This window comes from Neopsephotus bourkii, unplaced genomic scaffold (assembly GCF_033783945.1).
Source record: "Neopsephotus bourkii isolate Nb327-2 ecotype Australia unplaced genomic scaffold, CSIRO-AGI_Nbou_v1 NB_114, whole genome shotgun sequence".
Taxonomy (NCBI): Eukaryota; Metazoa; Chordata; class Aves; order Psittaciformes; family Psittacidae; genus Neopsephotus; species Neopsephotus bourkii.
Window position 1 is genome coordinate 1,654,401 of NW_026900631.1, and position 6,023 is coordinate 1,660,423.

Sequence of the window (6,023 nt, forward strand, 5' to 3'; positions counted from 1 at the left end):
GGCTTCCGGTGGAATGCGCGCTCCCGTAGAAGCGGGAAGGAGCCTTAGCGGGCGAGATGGGGTTTGGTCGGGTTTGTTGCTGAGCAAATAGCAGAAATCAATACCTGCTGGAGCAGGAGCATCTGCCCGGGCTCCTCCTTCCTGTCAGGTACGGTTAGGCGCTGGGCTGCTGCTCGTTCCAGAGCCTACGAGCCTCCTTCTCTCTTGGAGGCTGTTCGGCCCCTGCCACGTTTTGGGGGTCACCCCAGCCAGGCATGGAGATTTGGCCTTGGTTGTTAAAGTCATAGAATCGGCTAGATGGGAAAAGACCTTTAAGGTCATAATCATTAAGCATGTGGATGAAACACCTGACCCCTCTGTACCTTCTTTGACACCTTAGAGAGCCTGTATGCATAAACGTATTAAAAGAAGGAATGGTGGCTCGTGTTGTAAATGGGGCAAAAGGCAATGCTGTACATAGATATTAATGATCTCAGATTGGTGGTTTGAGTTTAAGTGGCTTTGTTGGTTTTAGTTCTCAATTATCATATGGTGGTGCATCAGGGAAAAAAAAAAACCACAAACCAATTCCCCCCCCCCCCCAAAAAAAAGTAAAAACAAATAAAAATAAACACTAAAAAAGTAAAAAACCTCAAAAAAATCCCAAAACCCTACAGGAGAAGAATGTTCCATGTGGAGTATTTGTCACTATTTTGCAGGTTTTAAAATCACTAAAATGCTGCTTTTTACGCCTGTATTTTTGTAACTAAATACTTAATTTGTTGTTGCTACCCTGCAGTCAGTGACCCGTGTCTTTGTACTTCTGACACTCCTTTCTTTTTGCTGTCCTAAAGACAGCAAATTCCTTTTGCTACCTCAGTATCAGGTGTAAAATTTAGAAGTTGCAGGAAGGTCAGAAAAGAGCCATAGATACTATTACATGGCTGGTTTCCTGGTTTCACAAGGAAAGGAGCTATTAGGAAAGACTTTCAGTCTAATTCATTGTCACAAGCAAAGAGAAAAATGTGGGCCACTGCTATGATCTACAGAGTAAGAAGGAAACCGTAAACATCCCTGTGATGTTTAATGGAGAAGCCTAAGCTTTACAGGAGACATAATTCCTAGTGTTTTACACTGTAAGGCTCAACTCCTTACTAACCATTTGGTCAAGTCTGCTATGTGATAATACCATGATGCGTCACCATTTGCTTGGCATGATTCATCTCTGAATCACATTGCATTGGAAGAGATGTTGCTAGAAGGACTGCATAGGCAAAAGCTCTTCCAGCACAGCAGTTACAGTCCTTGTTACCTAGTATACACACCTTATTAACCATGTCTTACTCTTGGTAGCATATTTGTCTCAAAAGTATGTCAAAATCTTCAGCTTAACTCCTGTAATGGATTCCAATAAATGACAGTTCTGAACCTTCTTCCCTCAGACTGAATTAACAGGTTTCATCTCTGATAACATACTTCTCCCCACAAGCATTATCCCAAAGCATTTGTTAACAAATTTCTTTTGCCAAACCTCATTTCAAATGACTGTCATTGCTTCTTATCACTCTGGTCTGAATGTTTTTCTGTATTGAAATTGTAGTCTGAGGAGCGCTGGAGATAGAGCCACCCTTCAAAATCTTTCCAGTGCAGGCAAAGCAGCACCTCTCACCTTATCATTGCCAGCAGTGTCTGAAGAGCAGCAGAGGCACAAGCTGGCTTTCTACCTGTACAGGTCTGTAGTAAACCATAGCTAATGACACAGTGCATGAAACTTTGATCTGTGGATGCAGCAGAGCCGATGTCTGAAAACCAAGCTGTGAAAAGGGTGGCACAGGAATTTGCAATCCTAACTTTTATCTTGTTAAGTTTTTAAATGTGGTTTGTTTGGTTTTTTTTTTTTTTTTGCTTAAAGTTTAAATATCTACAGTACTGAAACACAGCTCAGTTGAAGTGGTTACTGTATATTCCTCATTACAAAAATAGCAGCAGCAAAATGAAGACAAAACTTTCGTTTGGTTTCTCCTTGGAGTGGTACAGCTCCTCTGTCCTGGTCTGTTCCATAGTTACAGTTCCAATGAAGGCTGAATCCCAAGCCAGTATATAAAGTTCAAAATCTTTGCCACTTTTGTAAATCATGTTCACAGCCTGATACCTGCACTAAGAAAGATCAGTAACACCACATAGAAGATGAGTGTAATAAAACTTTCCAGTGCCCCAAGATTTAAACATGTTTATTCTCATTCCCATTTCTTTGGTTTAGCTGATGCAATGTTTTCCCCCCCCAGCTCTTCAGGGTATTTGCAGATGAATGAAGTAAGTCTCAGGAGTAAATCACAGAACAGTGTACTGTCATATAATAACTACTGCTCTAATCTCATATTCAATAAAACTCGTATAAACTGACTTTCAGTAAATCGTAATAAAATACTACCTGGTCCTCTGTAAATATTTTGTCTCATGCAAGTTCTGATCCAGCTCCCAGCAAGGTCAGGTGGAAACTTCCTTTATCTATACATGGGGAATTCATTTGGCCTCTGAGCTTCACAACCAGTGAATTAAATCTTCATCTTTTTAGGAGAGAGACAGAGGGGCAAATACAGTATTTTCAAACCTTTATGCCTGTATTTGTGAACATAAATATGTGGTTTTAGACTGAATACTTGTGCAGTTATTAGCTACCTCATTAGTGAAACCCATAGAAAACCCAGGACGAACAAGTTTCATCTCTGTTAAAAAAAATAAAAAAAATAAAAAAAGGGATTTTGTTCTGAGGCTGTCAGGGACTGAAAAATGATGCTAAAAGGAAACTGAAAGCTTGCCCATTGAATGCAGCAGGTTATCACACTGTGTTTGCGATTTGCTGCTTTCTTCAAGTTTGAGTTTGCAACTACCTTTATTATTTGACACAATTTATTTTGTATGTTGTTATTGATTTTTATATATTATCTTTCAGCCAGTACCATGGTGCCATTTAAAATACAGCTTTCTAATTTAAGAGGTATGTCATGTTGAGCAGTAATTATTATTTTCTCCCACATCAATATGGGAAAATGAAAGAGAGATAAAAGGGGTTAGTGTACCCGATAGCCAAATCTTAAATTCCTCTCTGTTTCTTCTTCACTGATTCCATTCATTCATTCAGGCTTAATAACCATTCTTAGTCCTATGTTTCATAGGAGTGAATTATGCCAGTGATTACTTGGCATAACAGCGTTCAAAATATGAATTAGTAACTGGAATTTTAGGAATTCATGGCAAATTTTCTCCATTTTATCAGTATCTGAATTGCAATGTCTGCACTGCAATAGCTGCATTGCAATAGCTGAATTTATCTGGGTCTTTTTTTCCTCTTTTGCTCAGTTTCAATTAGCAAATGAGAAAAAGAGCCTGAGCCCAACTACGTGGTTTCATGTCCTGAGTAGATTTTAAATGTGTAAGGACTTGTGAAGGAGGGCACATGGGAGAGCAAAGCAGTCAGTGAGTATTTTATCCATATCTTTCAGGCTTTGAAGGTTTCTTTTTTCATTTACATTATTGTCATATTCATTGTATCTGATAATTTTATGGAATTCTCAAAAGTGGTTAAAAACGAGAAGAAAAAGAACTTGCAAATATGAAAAATCAGAAAAGCTTAGCAAGTTGCCTCCTGCTCTCTGAAAAGTACAGAGGAGACTGTGGCTTGAGCCTGCCTGAAACAGAAAATAATCCAAATGTGTAATACCCATATCTTAATAAAAGCTTCCAATTGTGACAAAAGTACCAGAATAGTGACTAATAGGCAGGGGCAGTTCCTGTAAATTCTGACAATGGAAACTTCTCACCGGTTATAAAGCAACAAACTGCAGAGAAAGATAATTCTTTAAGGTGTTTAATTAGAAGATGGGTTCTTTACTACTGTAAAAATATTCTCAGGAAGTTTATATACTCCATAAAATGGAGTAAGGTCAAGGGACCTTCACAGGAGATTCAATTTTTGGGAATAAAATGGCAAGATGAACGTCACCAGATCCCCACAGATGTGATCAACAAGATAACAGCAATGCCTCCAACAAGAAAGAAACACAAACTTTCTTGGGTGCAGTGGAGTTCTGGAGAATGCACATCCTGAATTACAGTTTGATTGTAAGCCCTGTCTATCATGTGATTCGCAAGAAGAATGATTTTAAATGGGGCCCTGAGCAACAACAAGCCTTTGAGCAAATTAAACAAGAGACAGTTCATGCAGCAGTCCTTGGACCAGTCCGAACCAGGCCAGATGTAAAAACTGTTCTTTACACCGCAGCTGGGGAGAATGGTCCTACCTGGAGCCTCTGGCAGAAAGCTACAGGGAGACTCGAGGTTGACCCCCTCGGCTTTTGGAGTCAGGGATACAGAGGATCTGAGGCCAGCTATACCGCAACTGAGAAAGAGATACTGGCAGCCTATGAAGGGGTTTGAGCTGCCTTGGAAGTCATTGGCACTGAAGAACAGCTCCTCCTGGCACACCGGCTGCCTATGCTGGGCTGGATGTTCAAAGGCAGGGTCTCCTCTACCCATCATGCAATTGATGCTACATGGAGTAAGTGGGCCGCACTAATTACACAATGAGCTCGAATAGGAAGTCCCAGTTGTCCAGGAATTCTAGAAGTCATCATGGACTGGCCAGATGGCAAAGATCTTGGAATGTCACCAGAGGAGGAGGTGATGCGTGCTGAAGAGGCCCCACTATATAATAAACTGTCAGAATGTGAAAAGCAGTATGCCTTGTTTACTGACGGGTCCTGCCAAACTGTGGGAAAGCATCGGAGATGGAAGGCAGCTGTATGGAGTCCCCAGTGACAAGTTGCAGAAACTGCTGAAGGAGAGGGTGAATCAAGTCAATTTGCCAAGGTGAAAGCCATCCAGCTGGCCCTGGACTTCGCTGAACAAGAAAAGTGGCCAGTACTTTATACTGATTCATGGATGGTGGCAAATGCCCTGTGGGGGTGGTTGCAGCAATGGAAGCAGAGCAACTGGCAACGCAGAGGGAAACCCATCTGAGCTGCTGCGCTGTGGCAAGATATTGCTGCCCAGGTGCAGAAGCTCGTGGTGAAGGTACTCCATGTAGATGCTCATGTACTCAAGAGTCAGGCCACTGAGGAACACCAGAACAGCCAACAAGTGGATAAAGCTGCTAAGACTGAAGCGGCTCAGATGGACTTAGATTGGCAACATAAGGGTGAATTATTTTTGGCCCAGTGGGCCCATGACACTTAAGGCCATCAGGGCAGAGATGCAACGTACAGATGGGCCCGTGATCGAGGGGTGGACTTAACAATGGACACTATTGCCCAGGTTATTCATGACTGTGAAACATGTCCTGCAATTAAGCAAGCTAAATGGTTAAAGCCTCTTTGGTACAGAGGACAATAGCTGAACTACAAATATGGGGAGGCCTGGCAGACTGACTATATCACACTCCCACCAACCCGCCAAGGCAAGCGCCTTGTGCTTACTATGGTGAAAGCAACCACTGGATGGCTGGAAACATACGCTGTGCCCCACACCACTGCCTGGAACACTATCCTGGGCCTTGAGAAACAGATTTTGTGGGGACACAGCACCCCAGAGAGAGTTGAGTCAGACAATGGGACTCATTTCTGGAAGAAACTTACAGACACTTGGGCCAACGAGCATGGCATTGAGTGGGGATATCACATCCCCTACCATGCACCAGTCTCTGGGAAAATTGAATGGTACAATGGGCTGTTAAAAACTATACTGAGAGCAATGAGTGGTGGGACTTTTGAGTCCACCAATGAGTGGGCTGCCTTGGTTGCAGCGACCACAAGATGGTAGAATTCAGGATCTTCTGTGGTAGGGCCAGTAGAATAGCAAGTAGAATCGCAACCCTGGACTTTAGCAGGCAAACTTTGGCCTCTTCAAGCAATTGCTAGGGGAAATCCCATGGGCTAGGCTGCTTGAAGGTAAAGGGACCCAAGATAGTTGGTTGACGTTCAAGGACTGCTTTTTCCGAGCTCAAGATCAGAGCACCCCGATACGTAGGAAGTCAAGGAAGAGGGTCA